This window comes from Lissotriton vulgaris, chromosome 3_1 (assembly GCF_964263255.1).
Source record: "Lissotriton vulgaris chromosome 3_1, aLisVul1.2, whole genome shotgun sequence".
In the NCBI taxonomy this organism is placed as follows: Eukaryota; Metazoa; Chordata; class Amphibia; order Caudata; family Salamandridae; genus Lissotriton; species Lissotriton vulgaris.
In genome coordinates, this window is record NC_141689.1 from 226,296,861 (window position 1) to 226,317,317 (window position 20,457).

Genomic DNA, 20,457 nt, shown 5'->3' on the forward strand with positions numbered 1-20,457 from the left:
ACTCTGCACTCACTACTCACTACTCTGCACTCACTACTCTGCACTCACTACTCTGCACTCACTACTCTGCACTCACTACTCACTACTCTGCACTCACTACTCTGCACTCACTACTCACTACTCTGCACTCACTACTCTGCACTCACTACTCTGCACTCACTACTCTGCACTCATTACTCTGCACTCACTACTCTGCACTCTGCACTGACTACTCTGCACTCTGCACTCACTACTCTGCACTCACTACTCTGCACTCACTACTCTGCACTCACTACTCTGCACTCACCACTCACTACACTGCACTCACTACTCTGCACTCACCACTCACTACTCTGCACTCACTACTCTGCACTCACCACTCACTACTCTGCACTCACTACTCTGCACTCACTACTCTGCACTCACTACTCACTACTCTGCACTCACTACTCACTACTCTGCACTCACTACTCTGCACTCATTACTCACTACTCTGCACTCACTACTCTGCACTCACTACTCACTACTCTGCACTCACTACTCTGCACTCACTACTCACTATTCTGCACTCACTACTCTGCACTCACTACTCACTACTCTGCACTCACTACTCTGCACTCACTACTCTGCACTCACTACTCACTACTCTGCACTCACCACTCACTACTCTGCACTCACTACTCACTACTCTGCACTCACCACTCACTACTCTGCACTCACTACTCACTACTCTGCACTCACCACTCACTACTCTGCACTCACTACTCTGCACTCACCACTCACTACTCTGCACTCACTACTCTGCACTCACCACTCACTACTCTGCACTCACCACTCACTACTCTGCACTCACTACTCTGCACTCACTACTCTGCACTCACTACTCACTACTCTGCACTCACTACTCACTACTCTGCACTCACTACTCTGCACTCACTACTCACTACTCTGCACTCACTACTCTGCACTCACTACTCTGCACTTACTACTCTGCACTCACTACTCACTACTCTGCACTCACTACTCTGCACTCACTACTCCCTACTCTGCACTCACTACTCTGCACTCACTACTCTGCACTCACTACTCTGCACTCACTACTCTGCACTCATTACTCTGCACTCACTAATCTGCACTCTGCACTCACTACTCTGCACTCTGCACTCACTACTCTGCACTCACTACTCTGCACTCACTACTCACTACTCTGCACTCACTACTCTGCACTCACTACTCTGCACTCACTACTCACTACTCTGCACTCACTACTCTGCACTCACTACTCACTACTCTGCACTCACTACTCTGCACTCACTACTCTGCACTCACTACTCACTACTCTGCACTCACTACTCTGCACTCACTACTCACTACTCTGCACTCACTACTCTGCACTCACTACTCTGCACTCACTACTCACTACTCTGCACTCACCACTCACTACTCTGCACTCACTACTCTGCACTCACCACTCACTACTCAGCACTCACTACTCTGCACTCACCACTCACTACTCTGCACTCACTACTCTGCACTCACTACTCTGCACTCACTACTCACTACTCTGCACTCACTACTCACTACTCTGCACTCACTACTCTGCACTCATTACTCACTACTCTGCACTCACTACTCTGCACTCACTACTCTGCACTCACTACTCACTACTCTGCACTCACTACTCTGCACTCACTACTCACTACTCTGCACTCACTACTCTGCACTCACTACTCTGCACTCACTACTCACTACTCTGCACTCACCACTCACTACTCTGCACTCACTACTCACTACTCTGCACTCACCACTCACTACTCTGCACTCACTACTCACTACTCTGCACTCACCACTCACTACTCTGCACTCACTACTCTGCACTCACCACTCACTACTCTGCACTCACTACTCTGCACTCACTACTCTGCACTCACTACTCTGCACTCACTACTCACTACTCTGCACTCACTACTCTGCACTCACTACTCACTACTCTGCACTCACTACTCTGCACTCACTACTCTGCACTCACTACTCTGCACTCACTACTCACTACTCTGCACTCACTACTCTGCACTCACTACTCACTACTCTGCACGCACTACTCTGCACTCACTACTCTGCACTCACTACTCTGCACTCACTACTCTGCACTCATTACTCTGCACTCACTACTCTGCACTCTGCACTGACTACTCTGCACTCTGCACTCACTACTCTGCACTCACTACTCTGCACTCACTACTCTGCACTCACTACTCTGCACTCACCACTCACTACTCTGCACTCACTACTCTGCACTCACCACTCACTACTCTGCACTCACTACTCTGCATTCACCACTCACTACTCTGCACTCACTACTCTGCACTCACTACTCACTACTCTGCACTCACTACTCACTACTCTGCACTCACTACTCTGCACTCATTACTCACTACTCTGCACTCACTACTCTGCACTCACTACTCACTACTCTGCACTCACTACTCTGCACTCACTACTCTGCACTCACTACTCACTACTCTGCACTCACTACTCACTACTCTGCACTCACTACTCTGCACTCACTACTCTGCACTCACTACTCACTACTCTGCACTCACCACTCACTACTCTGCACTCACTACTCACTACTCTGCACTCACCACTCACTACTCTGCACTCACTACTCTGCACTCACCACTCACTACTCTGCACTCACTACTCTGCACTCACCACTCACTACTCTGCACTCACTACTCTGCACTCACCACTCACTACTCTGCACTCACTACTCTGCACTCACTACTCTGCACTCACTACTCACTACTCTGCACTCACTACTCACTACTCTGCACTCACTACTCTGCACTCACTACTCACTACTCTGCACTCACTACTCTGCACTCACTACTCTGCACTTACTACTCTGCACTCACTACTCACTACTCTGCACTCACTACTCACTACTCTGCACTCACTACTCTGCACTCACTACTCTGCACTCACTACTCTGCACTCACTACTCTGCACTCACTACTCTGCACTCATTACTCTGCACTCACTAATCTGCACTCTGCACTCACTACTCTGCACTCACTTCTCTGCACTCACTACTCTGCACTCACTACTCTGCACTCACTACTCACTACTCTGCACTCACTACTCTGCACTCACTACTCTGCACTCACTACTCTGCACTCACTACTCTGCACTCACTACTCACTACTCTGCACTCACTACTCTGCACTCACTACTCACTACTCTGCACTCACTACTCTGCACTCACTACTCTGCACTCACTACTCACTACTCTGCACTCACTACTCTGCACTCACTACTCACTACTCTGCACTCACTACTCTGCACTCACTACTCTGCACTCACTACTTACTACTCTGCACTCACCACTCACTACTCTGCACTCACTACTCTGCACTCACCACTCACTACTCAGCACTCACTACTCTGCACTCACCACTCACTACTCTGCACTCACTACTCTGCACTCACTAATCTGCACTCACTACTCACTACTCTGCACTCACTACTCACTACTCTGCACTCACTACTCTGCACTCATTACTCACTACTCTGCACTCACTACTCTGCACTCACTACTCTGCACTCACTACTCACTACTCTGCACTCACTACTCTGCACTCACTACTCTGCACTCACTACTCACTACTCTGCACTCACTACTCTGCACTCACTACTCTGCACTCACTACTCTGCACTCACTAATCACTACTCTGCACTCACTACTCTGCACTCACTACTCACTACTCTGCACTCACTACTCTGCACTCACTACTCTGCACTCACTACTCACTACTCTGCACTCACTACTCTGCACTCACTACTCTGCACTCACTACTCTGCACTCACTACTCTGCACTCACTACTCACTACTCTGCACTCACTACTCTGCACTCACTACTCACTACTCTGCACTCACTACTCTGCACTCACTACTCTGCACTCACTACTCACTACCCTGCACTCACCACTCGCTACTCTGCACTCACTACTCTGCACTCACCACTCACTACTCTGCACTCACTACTCTGCACTCACCACTCACTACTCTGCACTCACTACTCTGCACTCACTACTCTGCACTCACTACTCACTACTCTGCACTCACTACTCTGCACTCACTACTCTACTCTGCACTCACTACTCTGCACTCACTACTCTGCACTCACTACTCTGCACTCACTACTCAGCACTCACTACTCTGCACTCACTACTCACTACTCTGCACTCACTACTCTGCACTCACTACTCACTACTCTGACCAGTAGAGCCTTTGAGGTTACGCAGACCTCTTTAGTAAAGAGGTTCAGAGGCCTTATTTGTTTTAAATTATACCAAGGACGTGGACTGTCTGAAGCTGCCTCAGCATTCTGATCAGCAAGATGTATACTTAGAGTGTGATTGTGATGAGTACAACCAATTTTTTAAAAGAGCACAATAACATCCCATCAATAAATATTTGCTGTAGAAAAGAAAGGGTGTTGCTAAAACCTTTGAGCATACTCCTCCACTGTAGACACAACATGGGTTGTACATTTTCAATGGGTCATGTGTTCTTCTGGATTTATTATGTTTTTTTAAAACACACACCTTAGATAATTGTGTTCTACTTCTGAAAGTCGCAAAATTATTGGTACAAATTTCTCAGATTAACCATTTTGAAGTTATATTAACACCAGGCACGCATACACATAGTCCCTGCAGAATTATGACCAGGCTGCAATTGAGAAACTTCTGTTAAAAATGTTAACCTTAGAAAAAAAAGGGCACTATATGAGGTTCATCACAAATGTGACCTTGGAACTGAAATTGTGCATACTAAAAATGTATGCCCCTTGCTTTAATTGAGACGGAAGTGAGTTTGGTTAGAAAAATCAAAGATTGTCCCCGCCGCCGCCCGGCCCGCAGTAGGAAGTCAGGCAGGCCGGGGGCGGGACCGAGGGACAACAGGAACTCACCGAACTTCCTACGGAGGAGAGGAGCCCCGCCCGCGACACCAGAGCAGCTACCGGAGGAGTGCTGAAGGGAGCGAGGCTCCCGCCTGGAAGAGAGAATCTCGCCGGTGCAAGAAGCCAGGTAACGGCCTCCACCCGCAACAGGAATCCCGGTGAGTGCGAGCATCAGGAGGGGGGTCCCAAATACACCCGCAACAGGAGTCTCCGTGAGTGCGAGCTTCAGGAGGGGGGTCCCAAGTATGATGTGTGTGCCCGTGGTCCCAAGTTAGCGCATGCGTGTGAATGCGCGACAGCAGCGGTGTGTGCCCGTGGCCCCAAGTTAGCGCATGCGTGTGAATGAATGCGCGCCGCGAGCTATTGCCAACAGCGAGCGCGTGCGCGTTTTAGATACCCTCCAAGGCGATGCGCGCGGCCAGGAGTGTCTCCTGGGAAGCACGCTCGCTAACAATAGTTCTCGGCGAAGACGCGCTTCCGCGCGTTTAGCCGAGACCTAAAAAGGAGGAAACAGCAAAACACACAGGGCATCATTCATTTGGATGTCGGTCTGAAAGTCTCCGACTGCTGGTCGGAGGCTTTCCAAACAACATCGATGGTTTAAACTCTGACCACCCGCTTACAAATAAGGCGGTCGGAATTTAAACTGGCTTGTCAATCTAACTGGCTTCCGATGGGCTCAAGGAGCCCGTTGGCCTGTTGGAAATGATCATAATCGCTTGCGGTCGGCGTTTCCGCCATCGGGTTTCTGATGTTGGTTTCCAACAGGTTTTCAATGTTGGGCTTTCCAACATGGAAAGCTACTTTGGAGGCTCCTAGCAGGGCCCCCTTCTCTCCGTGGCACACAGTCGTGGGCCGGGGGGCACCTATGGGGCCCGGTGTACATCCCTGCATTGTGTGGTGTGCCTGCCACATGGTCCAGATATTTACAGTAACTCCCATTTTTGTTTCCGACCACCCAGAAGCTCCCATAGGGAAATGGGAGTTTGCGACTGCAACATGTGCAGTCGGATCATTATTGCGGTTTCAGACCGCTGACCCGAGGTCGGTCAGTTCCGAAACCGTAGATATGTCAGTCGCAGGCAACTCCGACCCACAGTGTGATCAGTTAGCAGCTGCAAATACAGAAAAGCCAGCCTGTACTGATAACGCCCCTTGACTTTAAAATAGGTAAAATATATCTGTGAAACAGGGGTTCATAGTACATGCAAAATAAAACAAAATGCTCCAGTCTGAGGTGAGCAACCATCGCTGGGGCACGCTATTATTGACTTTTGGTCAAAGTGGCCAGGAGGCAAGCAAATATGTGGATGGAAGTTGCCCAAATAGAAATTAGTGAGGAGTGATTTCTCCCAAGGGTGCTTGACAAAAGAAAGGTAAGGTTCCGGGATTTTACTTTAGGAAGCTTACTTCCATTTGGTGTTAAGAAGACATTCAGGGCATTGATGTAAAGCAAAAATAAAATGGGCACTAAAACACATCCTTGCATGACCTTCCTAGGGAGGCTAAAGTAACATGTATGTTCCCCTCCGGTGCCATATCTGACTGTGGCACTCACATTAGTCTGAAGGGCTCTAAGTAAATCAATCAAAGGCTGTGATAACCCCAAAACTGCTATATTTCTCCAGAGCTTTGATCTATTCACCCGGTCTCTTGGCAACAACATATTTCCCAATTAGCAGATTTAGGTTTAGACACTACTCCATAGTACCCCTGTCTTTCCTAAAACCACAATAAACCGGGCAAAGTATATTATTGATTTGGGCCCAATATTTGATATGATGTACAATTATATCCTACCACCTTGACAACTGAATCTAATCAGGAGATGGGTGTACAGCAGCTGACCCCTTCTTAAAAGCCACCACATTGAGTTAAGATTTCCAAGAAGAGGGAATATTGACCTGAACAGCAGCATTAGTGCATCAGTTAAGAGGGGGCCTGGAGGAAGACCTCCACTATATAATCGTCCATGGGATCCCATCTGGACCAGGCGCTTTATTAGAGGGGCTGGCTAAAATTCCTGATCTCACTTTGTCAATGTCAAAACTGGCCTCTGTCGAAATAGTGGGAACTCCACTGACTCAACCAAAGACTCAACACTTCCAAGTGCATAGTTCTTTTTGTAATGCGTAACCCATTGGGCAAGGGTAATGGCCAAACCTATGTCATAGGTGCAGCCGTAAAAAGCTGCTTCCCCATGACGATTACCCAGAAACCTCTGGCATCCCTAACTTTGAAGGTAGATACTAGGCATACTCACATTGCCTCTGTTAGGGTTAGTTACCTTTCCTGGATCGGTCCCTTATAGACCACTCTAGCCCCCATGATATTTTGTTCATTACGGGGAATAGCATTGAGTGCCTCACAGAACTACACGCTTTGTCGAACCAACCAGATTGGATAGTCCTTCATGGCCCAGACAATTCCAGCATAGGGGCCGATTCCGATGTCATGCAGAAGGCACTCCCAGATGCGTCCGGAGGCGAAGAGTACAACCGACTTGTACTGGGAACCAGTTAAACCAAAGGATGCAGTACGATGCACAAAACTCTTTACTTACTGGATGACACGGTCACTCTGACTCTGTCCTCATTGTCCAAATGATAAGCCCTCGGAAACGCAGAAAGGAGTCTTCTGGAGGCATTTCCAAGTCTGATTCCAAACGCCAAAGTGCACTTCCCATGATCTGAATCTGTCACTACAACATACACGTCAGAGCAGCCAGAAGCAGAGTATTTCAGCTCAAACTCACGCTGCAACACGATTCCTGTGAACAAATTAAAGCAGCCATGAATCCTATCATGCATGTCATCCCCTACTCTACCTCTTTGAGCACTACTACAACCGCAACTGACGTGTTTATCGCAGAACGTAAGTCTGACACATACACATACAAAATAACGTAAGTAGCCCACGAAAGACAATACAACAGAAAGTGGGGGCGCAACTACAGCCAAAAGGGGGGGAGAATACTACTTGCATTGCAGTCTCAAATTGGTGGTTGAGGGGCAAATATCCACAGGAATGTAGAGTCAACATGGGGGTGGCAAATACCTACAGCAATGTTGAGTCAATGGGAGGTGGCAAATACCTACATCAATGAAGAGTCAACAAAGGGGTGGCAAATGCCAACAACAATGTAGAGTCAACGGGGGTGGCATATACCTTCAGCAATGTAGAGTCAATAGGGGGAATACCTACAGCAATGTAGAGTCAAATGGGGGTGGCAAATACCTACAGCAATGTAGAGTCAAAGGGGGGTGGCAAAATAGCAACAGCAATGTAGTGTCAAAAGGGGGGGAATACCTTTTAGCAATGTTGAGTCAGCAAGGGTGGTGCACATACCCACAGCAATGTAGAGTCAACAGGGGTGGCAAATACCTACGGCAATGTAGAGGCAATAGGGGGTGGCAAATACCAACATCAATGTAGAGTCAACACGGGAGGTGGTTAATACCAACAGCAATGTGGAGTCAGCATGGGGGGTGGCAAATACCTACAGCAATGTAGAGTGAAATGGGGGAGTGGCAAAAACCAACAGCAATGTAGAGTCAATGGGGGGTCACAAATATCTACAGCAATGTAGAGTCAATAGGGGGGCAAATAGACACATCAATATAGAAGCAAATCTGTTGTTGGGTGGGAAAAACCCACATACGTGTAGATGCATATCTGGGGTTGGTGAAGTACCCTCATATGTGTGGATGCATATCTGGGGTTGGGGGGAAATACCCCATACGTGTAGATGGGTATCTGGGTTTTGGGGGGAAATACCCCCATACGTGCAGATGCATATCTGGGGTGGAGTGGGGAATTCACTTCAGAAATGTGTACATGAACAATGTAACATGATGAAACTCAGTCCCTAAATAACTACATGTGGAGTACATGCTGCAGGAATGTCTACAGAAACAATCATAAAGGTATTTTTCAATGAAAGGCATTCACACACTGTTGCAGCAAAAGTAACTGGCACAGTTGAGGAATGGGTAGAGTGGAGAAGCAAGTGCTCCAGGGGCCCTCAACAAGCATACAAGGACTCATCATCTAGTAAATGGTCTCTTACAAACCTGTGAAATACTGGGGACTGATATGCAAACAAGACAGACAAACCATCTACTGCAGATCAAGGACTGTATGAGTGTGTGGGGAAGCTGTCTTAGCCTGGGATGACACACATGATGGGGGCTGAAGCCCATAGATCCCGGTGGGTGTTGACATCCTATCAGAAAGTGTTCAGGATACCCTTGGAATTGCCATGATGGCATTTGCATATTGGTCGATGGGCAGGTGCACCAGGGTCAACTGTGGACCATGGTTTGGTGGGCATTCCTATACCACACCAAAGGGCTTACCCACTTACACAGTCCCCACGAGGCCACTTAAACCTTAGGCCATGATTTCCATGGACCACCAGTTGCTCTGGGGCATAACCACCATGGTGCACTACCTTACATGCCTTGACAGATGTAGTGTCATCCCCCCCAAACAAACATCACTTTCAGGTCATGGCTGGTGCAGAGAGTTTGTGTTGAATGCAGGGTCCTTGCAGGGAGGCAAGTCATGACTGGACAGTCCAGTCTGACCAACATACCACACCCTTTTTACCAGCAGTGTTCAATTTACTACAAAACCTTTTACCTGTAAAAGCACAGAGGCCAGGTTCAAGAGATGATCAGAGATCGTGTAGCAAATTACTTTCTGAAGCCCTGCGCATCATTGTGATCACGAGCCAAACATGGGTCAATAGAATGTTGTGCATATATATGTGTATGTATAATGAGGGAATGTCATCATCAGGTAGGTACAGTTAGCACGCTAAATACTAGGAATCACACAATTGACGCACGACCAGGAATTGCAACAAACACACATATGTGTGTATCACAAAGTGAATGCATAAGTCCACAACAACACACACAGAAACATCGCAGGACAATACAACTACAATGCACTAACAAAAGAACGACATTGTGATGCATCTGTGTAGAATAAAGCACAGAGGATGTCAGCACAGACAACACACATGTCCAAAGACACAGCCACTCAGTACTGTGTTCAGTGTCTCCAACTACAACAACACAGAAGTGGTTGTGTCACAGTTGTCAGTGAAATATTGTGAGTCGAAAACAATATTGGTTTTGAAAGACACATCAGCCAACAACAATGTAGGATACAGTTCCCTTGTGTGGACTGGCGCCGCTCTACACAAATACCAATCTGCATGTGTATACAGACATCTTTTGAGAATGTCATTCGCAGTCAATCTCCATCTAGCACCTCAATCTGTAGTGTAAGATGGAAAAAAATAACCCAATTTTAAATGTGCAGATTGTGTCCTGCATATTAGTAGGAGTAAGCATGTGTTCACAGGAGGTAGGATCCACAAGCAGTGTGATTTGTCTAGTGCTCATTGTGTAAAATAAGCTGCCAGCACGGATGAGGATGCTGGGGTGGTGTCTCAATCTGGGGCTCAAAAACCCAAGTGACATAGTCATCCTGAAACAAGGAAATATGGGCAAATCTTGTGAAGATGAAAGACATGTGCAAAATTAAGTCCGCTTAGTCCACATTTGTCACTGAAACAATGTCTAGTAATCTATTGAAACATCAACGAGACTTTCAACAAACACATATTTCCATCAGTACACAAGTCAGTATTTAATGTGTACAATAGGAGCCCTCATGGACACACAGAAGGGTGACCCTTACTAAACCAGATCGGATGTAACAAAAGTTGTGAGAGTGCAAAAATTCTTAGGAACTGGGGGGCTTATTTACTAGCCCCTTGTGCCGCTGGTATGTCAATTTTTCCCATGTTAAAAGTGGTGCACCAGTGGTGCAAGGGGCTTGTAAATAAGCCCCTCCCCTTGGTGTACTGTTCCAGTGTCAAATGAGTCTTTGTTCACAGTGCAATGTGTTGTCCTCAGCACAACCAGAGACATCATCGCAATGACACCATCGCCCTTGGTGTCTCCATACCTTAGATATTCAGAATCAGAATGCCAGCAATAACCATGTGTGTGTAGTGTACTGGCAGGTGTGGGCCTGCATACCCGGGGTAGTCTTACCCAATGGTAGAACAACAACATACATTCATTACTTGGACATTGATGGAACTATACCCTCAAAGGAATAGACTGCCTTCCATTGATCAAGAGTCATGACATTGAAAATGTAGCAAACACCACATCCATCCCATAGCAGTTTCCGAGTACAAATACCTACAAAGGTTTAAATGTCACATTTACCAACACACAACTCAGACAAGGCAAGGCTAGGTTGAGGCAACTTTTCCAGTGATGCCAATAGGTCTTGCATATGACATTCACACAATCAGTTATGAAAATCCATTGTCAGACAACTAACTGCAGACAACACATTCCACATCTTCATATCTACCCTGGCAACTGTATTTGACTACTCACGGAAACAACATCTAAACAAATGTACAAATCACCTATACCTCATGGCCTGCATAAACTATACTTGTGCAGGTATGACTCCTCTCACGTCCACCCCAAAGTACATGCTCAAATTTCCAAACTTGACAACACACAAGGATGTCATAAGCCACCTCTGTTGTAGCTAGTTGGAAAAACATGTTTGCACCGTAAGCTACAGCCTTGTACTCAATCTGTTGAAACACAATTGTCACAAGCTCACTCATGTGCTCCCCTTCTCACATGCACACCTACATGCAGATCACCACTCTTCATCACTATGTGCACAACAACTCACACATACATGACATGAACACTATGCACTGTACTCATCACCTCCTCAGCAGAGGACAAACCTTACATGTAAGAATGACCACACTCATCACCATTAGCACCCTCAGCAATGTATTTGGAATGCACTCATATCACAACGTGCAGCATCACTTCCCACTCTGACATTCAAACTTAATACATCACCATATCTCACAACAGCACACTTACATTGCTCAATGGATATGTCCTCAGTCAGTCACATATCATCACACACCCACCCCACTCTGCTTAAGTTACACAGATTGTCATTTCAGAAAAACGTGCATACACAGAAGCAATAACAACATACATCAACTATATGACACTACACATTTCACCTTTCTGCAAACTAATGTACACAACTGGTGTATACTCTTCACATACACTTATCCACTTTGTCACAAAGGACAAGTTGAACCTTGTCTCACTGCGGCACTGTCACATCCACATATTACTTACATGCTCAATGACACCATTGACTATTGCTTATCAACAACTATCCTCACTCATTTGAAAATGCCTGGTTACAGTCATCTCTCACTGTAGACCCACAGACTACAGATCACCATCTGCCCGACCCGAATACAACCTTGTCTAAGTGCTTCAAAACCTACTTCGTCTACCCATTTATCGCATACCTTGCACAAGATTCAAACAGTCAGATACTCAGAATCACATAATTCTATTTGTAAACACTCACACAGGTGGAATGTGGATACCTCATGTCTCCTACACAAGATCTGCCTATGCACTCAAATCATGCCTCACACTCTGACAACCACTAAATTTGTCCTGCCACCATAACGTATGTTTCTCCACTCAAACCAATACTTTAAATGAAATGAAATGAAATGAATGAAATTAAATGAAAATGGATTTTGTAGAGCGCACAAAGCTGCCCTGAGGCGTCCAAGCGCTGAGACTAGAACAAGAGTGTAGCTAGATGAGAGTGATATACCAGTAAAATTTCTACTTATTAAACAAAAAGTTTTTAATTTGTTCCGAAAAGAAGTGAGTTCTGGATTGGACCTTAGATGTTGGGGGGAGGGCATTCCACATCTTGGCCACGTTATAGGAGAAAGAACGGCATCCCGTTCTAGTTCTCTTTATTTTGGGTACCGTGGCCAGGGTGGCATAGGTTGAGCGCAACTGCCTGACAGGGTGGTACGGGGTGATGAGGGATAGGTTAATTGCTGGACCGGTAGCCCAGAATGCCTGATGGGCGAGGCAAAGGGACTTGAAGCTGATTCTCTCCCTAACGGGAAGCCAATGTAGGCTCTTTAGCCCGGCCTTAACAGATATCCTGCCGGCAAACATACAGAACAGGATGTAAAACGGTTGACAGGAAAGCAAATATGTGGACACAGGCAGCCTCGCCGCCGGCTTACGAAGATTAAAGTGCATTTCCACGGCATAGACGTTCTCACTAACCAAGTGCAGCCTTGGACAAGAATTACACAAGTGTCCATGGACCAGAATCACACCGCCCTGATGAGAATCCTGCAAATCATTTAACAGGATTCGAAACGTGTCGGCATTTCTCTTGTGCTTAACATTCATGCTAAAGCGACTGATGCACAAAATGGGCATTTTCCCTGAATTGTATTGATTTAATCAGTTTCAGTGTTTGGGGTTCATTGAAAAGTCGTTTACTCCCCAGGCTATAGACTGACAATTGCTATTTTTCAAAGTGTAATTGTGACTTTTCTTAGTTTTCGATCCAATTGTCCATGTTGATGTTATGACCACAAGCACTTTTTTGATTTATATGTATTTACATGTTTACTGTTGCATTTTTTCACTGTAAATATTTACAAATTTGTTTTTCCAACCACATATGGCCACACATGAAGTTGATGGCGATCACTGTTCTGTGTATAAAAAGATAAAAACAAATTGTGATAACTGAAAAAACATAAGACAAAATTCACTGTCGGGGTAAACGAATAAAGCTGAGTTTATCCGTCTATTTACATTCATTGTTTCAATTAATCATTGGAGGTTTAGGTAAAATCCCTCACCCAAGATGGCGGCCGTTGGGCAATACTGCTGATTCGTGATAGTCAGGCACCGCAGGTGTGGGAAGTGCCCCAATATCTGGACAGGGTGTCGAGGGGATAGCCAAAGTAAATTTTAAAAACAATTAAATGCAATTCCTAAAATCAATCGCAGCGTTCTACTACTCACGGGTCCCGGCTTCCGCCTCAAGACCACACCAATGTCACACACGTACACACTGTTAGTCGGAGTGCGTGGGATTCTGGGTATTTTTATAGTAACGAGGGCGGGAGTGGCCGAGCCCTGGTCTGCTCGCCGTGCTCCTCACCCAAGATGGTGGCCGTTGGGCAATACTGCCGATTCGTGATAGTCAGGCACCGCAGGTGAGGGAAGTGCCCCAATATCTGGACAGAGTGTCGAGGGGATAGCCAAAGTAAATTTTAAAAACAATTAAATGCAATTCCTAAAATCAATCGCAGCGTTCTACTACTCACGGGTCCCGGCTTCCGCCTCAAGACCACACCAATGTCACACACGTACACACTGTTAGTCGGAGTGCGTGGGATTCTGGGTATTTTTATAGTAACGAGGGCGGGAGTGGCCGAGCCCTGGTCTGCTCGCCGTGCTCCTCACCCAAGATGGTGGCCGTTGGGCAATACTGCCGATTCGTGATAGTCAGGCACCGCAGGTGAGGGAAGTGCCCCAATATCTGGACAGAGTGTCGAGGGGATAGCCAAAGTAAATTTTAAAAACAATTAAATGCAATTCTTAAAATCAATCGCAGCGTTCTACTACTCACGGGTCCCGGCTTCCGCCTCAAGACCACACCAATTTCACACACGTACACACTGTTAGTTGTAAATACTAGTCACTCTCACCTTCACCCCTGTTCAAGCAAGCTCAGCACATCCAACATGAACCATTGAGTATACATCTGCAGCCAGGATGCATATTTCCAACAACACATCCTCCCATGTGTGGCAACTAAGACCTTGGTGGAGACTCAAGATCTGGGAGCATCTGCATGGTAGACAGACACATATCCTTTCTGGGCACTCACTGTCCACTTGCCTCACCACATGTACCACCTGGGAATTCAACAGACATCACAGCATCAATCTAAGCTCAAATCAACACCCTTGTCGGTCATTCATAAAATACATATTACACACAATTCATATGCTCAATTATGACTTGTGTGTAGTTGCAAAAAGCAATCCAAGCTGGGACAATCCATAAACAACATACTTGCAATGTCACCAACCAAAATCAGGATGGCATGAACAACTGCTTAATGAGTAAGCAATAGACTATTAAGAAAACCCACACCTTGCCTAACAAAAATCCATGCAGTAATTGGAGTCCAGTAAAAGCAGAGGGTTGGAAGACCGTGAGAATACTGTTCACCTTACACTCACCATGGCCTCAAGAAATGCACCAGATGTATTCACAGCCATGAAGGCATTTTGACCACAGTGGCAAGACACCTGATGCAAGGTTGACCTTGCCACTGTTCTACAAGTTCTGAAAAATACACATACATTGATTCGCCACTTGAAAGTCACATGCAAGTATTGTGAAATCAATTTGTGTACATGGGTGTGTACAATGTCACTGCCATGCAGTCAACATCCATATGTATCCAGGTGAATTGATGAGATAGGTGCCTTTATGCATATCACAAACATATGCAGCATGCTTCACCTAAACTGTAGCACTTTGAGACACTTGCACCAAGTTGGCAAATGAAAGCATGACCTATGTGTAAGTGTGCTAATAAAATTAAAAGGTTTGTGACTTCATGTCACACTGTGCTCCAAAACTTACGTTGGCAACGACACCCATGAAATGCAGACCCAAAATATTTCTATACATTCTGTCAAAGTGCTCATAGTACAAGGAACATATGCAATCCTTGCCATACTAACATCATTGTACATATAAACAACCAATTATACATGCCAATCAATCAATTAATCATAGTGTTTGTAAAGCGCACTACCTACCCGTGAGGGTCTCAAGGCGCTAGGGGAAGGGGAAGGGAGCGCTGCTACTGTTCGAAGAGCCAGGTCTTGAGGAGTCTCCTGAAGGTCAGGAGGTCTTTGGTCTGCCGTGGGTGGATGGGGAGGGTGTTTCATGTCTTGGGGGTAAGGTGGGAGGATGATCTGCCGCCGCCGGTCACTCTTCGGATGCGGGGGACAGTGGCAAGGGCGCGGTCTGCGGAGCGGATCTGGCGGGCGGGGGTGTAGCGGCTGAGTCAGGTGTTGAGGTACGCTGGTCCGGTGTTGTGGAGTGCCTTGTGTGCATGGGTGAGGAGCTTGAAGGTTATCCTCTTGTTGATGGGGAGCCAGTGCAGGTCCTTCAGGTGGGGTGTGATGTGGCTGTGGCGGGGGATGTCGAGGATCAGGCGTGCGGAGACGTTCTGGATGCATTGGAGTTGTTTCAGGAGTTTGGCCGGGACTCCTGCATAGAGTGCGTTGCTGTAGTTCAGCCTACTGCTGATGAGGGCCTGGGTGACCACCCTCCTAGTTTCGGTGGGGATCCACTTGAAGATCCTGCGAAGCATGCAAAGGGTGTTGAAGCAGGAGGAGGAGATGGCGATGACCTGCTTTGTTACGAAGAGTGTAGAGTCGAGGATGACCCCCTAGGTTTTGCGCGTGGTTGGTGGGTGTGGGGGTGCTCTTAGTGCCGTCTGGCCACCAGGAGTCATCCCAGGCAGAGGGGGAGGAACCGAGGATGAGGACCTCCATCTTGTCCGAGTTCAGCTTCAGTCTGTTGTTCCTCATCCAGTCCGCGACGGCCTTCAGTCCTTCTTGGAGGTTGGTTTTGGCAGTGTGGGGGTCTTTGGTGAGCGAGAGGATCAGCTGGGTGTCGTCAGCATAGGAGATGATGTTTAGGTCGTGCTGTCGGGCAACGTGGGTGAGCGGTGCCATGTAGACGTTGAACAACGTTGGGCTGAGGGATGAGCCCTGGGGTACGCCGCAGATGATCTCGGTGGCTTTGGAGCGGAAGGGGGTAGGCGGACTCTCTGGGTTCTCCCGGTGAAGAAGGAGGTGGTCCAGTCCAGGGCCTTCTCTTGGATTACGGTGTCGTGGAGGCGCGCTCTTAGTGAGCGTGGCAGACTGTGTCGAAAGCGGCTGACAGGTCCAGGAGGATGAGGGCCGCGGTTTCTCCATTGTCGAGCAGGATCCTGATGTCGTCGGTGGCGGCGATGAGGGCAGTTTCGGTGCTGTAGTTGCTGCAAAACCCGGACTGGGACGGGTCCAGGATGTTGTTCTCTTTGAGGAAGCTGGTCAGTTGTTTGTTGACAGCCTTTTCGATGACCTTCGCCGGGACGGGAGCAGGGAGATGGGTCGGACGTTCTTGAGGTCCTTGGGGTCCACCTTGGGTTTCTTTAGTAGGGTGTTGATCTCTGCATGCTTCCAGCTCTCCGGGAAGGTCGCTGTCTCAAAGGAGATGTTGATGGTTTTCCGGAGGTGGTGTGCGATGGTGCTGCTGGCTTTGTTGAAGATGTGGTGTGGGCAGGGTCTTCCGGGATCCGGAGTGGATGGTGTTCATGATCTTGATGGTGTCGTCATCGTTGATGTTGGACCAGGCGAGTAGGCGGATGGTGCCGGCGGTGGTCGTGGAAGTGGTGGTGTCGGCGTTTGCTGGGGTGGTGGCGGCATCGAGCTGTCGTGGATGTCTGCTATCTTGCGATGGAAGAAGGTGGCCAGTGAGTCGCACAGGTCTTGTGACGGTGGGATGTCCTTGGTGTTAGAGCTGGGGTTGGAGAGTTCCTTCAAGATGCTGAATAGTTCTTTGCTGTTGTGTGCGTTATTGTCTATGCAGTCTCTGAAGGTGGTCCTTTTGGCGGATCTGATGAGTGTGTGGTGTCGGCCTGTGGCGTTCCTGTGGGCTGTGTAGCTTTCCGGTGTTCTTTCGCGGGTCCAGTTTTTTTCTAGTTTTCGGCAGGTTCGTTTGGAGGCCTGGAGGTCTTCGGTGAACCAGCTGGCTCTCTTGCTGGTGTGGGTGTTGGGGGGCTTCTTGAGAGGGGTGAGGGTGTTGGCGCAGTCTTCGATCCATTGTCTGAGGCTGCGGGCTGCGGCGTCGGGATTGGTTGGGTCCGTGGGTGGGCTATGGGTGAGGACGGCAGTTAGCTGGTCCTTGGTGATCTTGCCCCAGCTGCGGCGCAGCATCAGCTGGATGCGGGGGGGTGTGGTGGGTTTCTGGAAGGTGAAGTGGAAGCAGCGATGGTCGGTCCAGTGGAGTCTGGTGGTGCGGTTGAATAAGACGTGGGTGCTTGCTGAGAAGATGGGATCAAACGTGTGGCCGGCGGAGTGAATGGGTGTTGTGATGAGTTGTCTGAGTCAGAGGTTGCAGAGGTTGTTGATTAGGGTGGAGGAGTTGGCGTTGTTGTTCTTCTCGAGGTGGAAATTCAGGTCCCCGAGGAGGATGTAGTCCGTGGATGCGAGGGCTGATGAAGTCAGTGATGGAGTCGCTGAACTGCGGTCGGGGTCCGGGGGATCTGTAGATGAGGGTGCCTCTGAGGGTGGTGTTGGGGTCGGTGTGGATCTGGAAGTGCAGGTGTTCAGCCGTGCTGAGGGTGTCGTTGGCGTGAGTCGAGATTTTGAGAGTGTTTCTGTGGACAATGGCAATTCCTCCTCCTATTCCGTTGGGGCACCCTTGCGGGTGATCTTGTAGCCTTCCGGGATGGCTATGGTGATGCCAGGTGCAGAGGATGGGGTCAGCCAGGTCTCTGTCAGGAAGGCGACGTCTGGGGTGTTGGTGTCGAGTAGGTCCGAGAGTTCGACGGCGTGTTTGCGGGTGTTGAGCAGGATGCATCTGAGGAAGTTGGGTTCCTTATTGGTCAGGTTGGCGGGCCGGATGCTGGTGAAGCTGCAGTTCCGGCAGGAGAAGGGTCCTTTGGTACGCTTCGGGGCAGCCAGGCAGCAGGTTTGTGATCGTCGGGCGTTGAGTTCGTGGAGGGTGCTGGAGTCGTAGCAGAAGCGGGCGTTGTGGCTTTCGGAGGGGCCAAGGGTCCTGGTGCTGGGTGCGGTACAGGCGCGGACGGGCGCAGATGGACTTGCCTAAGGCGAGCTTTCAGCGCACCAGTGGCGCGGCCGCTGCGCGCAGCCTCCATAAGAGGGAAAGTGGGAGGGAGGAGCAGCTGGGAGGCGGGAGCGGGGTGGTGAATGGGAATGCAGAGGAGCGGGCCGCAGGGCACGCAGTGGTGGGAAACCACGAAGGGAGGAGAGGGAGGGGGTCACAAAATCAAAGGGACACAGGCAAAGACGGGGGCACAAGGAGACCCAAAGAAAAAAAGGGGCAAGACAGCAAAGAAAAAAGCAGCACAGTGAGCAATGGAACGAGCAATGGAACAGAATGCAAGGCAGTGGAAGTGGGCGCAAACCAATCATGAGCGGCTGCAGCAGTGGGCACAGGCACACAGGGGGCTGTGTGGCGGTGAGGGGAGCGACCTGCCTGGTGACAGGATCAAGGGTCGCTGTTATACAGTTTACTCAGAAACAAGTAGGTAGACACAAAACTGTGTATACAAAAATGAAAATATCCTTTATCAGCCTCAAAATCGGACTTTAATGAATAGCAAAAGGCCATTGGCCAGTCCATCAATGTTCATTGTCCTGATGAGCTTAAAACATCATGCCCATCTAGTTTTGCCTGCACAATTCCTGCAAGGGGAATCTCCCCTGGGAGGAACCTCTTGGGGGCACATCAGGCACCAAAGGGGACAAACTAATGGGGACTGGGTTGTGTTTTGGAAGGGATGGGATAAGGAGGAATGTCAGGGTCCACTGCAGTGGTAGGGTCTGATGGCACGGGTGGGACTCCATTGCAGTGGTTTGTTCTAAGTGTTAGGGGGCAGCAGTAGTGGGATGGTCAGTTGGAGCTGGGCATGGAGTGACCTGAACTAATTTTTAGGATCTTATATCTTTTGGGGTGTGTGTCATAAATGGGGATGGGAGGGGTTTTGTCGGTTTAGAAGTACTGGGCTTGTCTGGGGAGCTATGGGTCGTAGAAGTGAATGTTTTAGATAGGAATCAGAGGGATTTTCTGCAGGGAGTTGTTGCCTTCTGTTCCTACTCAGAGGGGTTGCTGATGCGACTGGTGGGTCATTTTGGAGGTACTTCTTCTTCGTAGGAGAGAGGGTGTATGTTTGGGGAGGTAAGTATTCAATGGAAACAATGTGGGGTGCCTGGGCTGAGGGGGGAACAGAAGAGGAAAAGCTGGGGGTTTTAGAAGAAGAGGTATGTGAGGTATGCGGAGTGTCACTGGATGAATTTGTGTTGTGTGCTGTCACTACTTCCTGGGGGAGAGTATGCTGTCTGTAGCATGAGTGTGCATGTGTGTGGTTTGCAACCTCTGTCTGTGTGCATGTGTGCTGTGTGTGGATGTTGCAACGTGTTAATGTGTGTGTTTGCATGTGCTTGGGTCAGGGAGGGTAGTTGGGACAGTGAATGAGGGAGAGGTGGGAGGGAGAGGTACTGCTGGAGGAGAGACAGTGCTGCTGTTAGTGTTTAGGCCATAGCCTGATTTGATCTCTATAGGGTAGACATGTTTGAGTGCATGCCCACCATGTATATTGACATTTCTGTCAAAAGAGTGGTGTGTGCATGGATGTCTGTCCCACAGAGATATGAATCAGGAGGTCATTGGTCTCGACACTGAGGGCAGCAGGGGAGACAGGTGCAGGGGGTGAGGTGCCTGGCCCAAAGGAGAGTATACCCCTGCCACAGGAGTGGCCACAGACA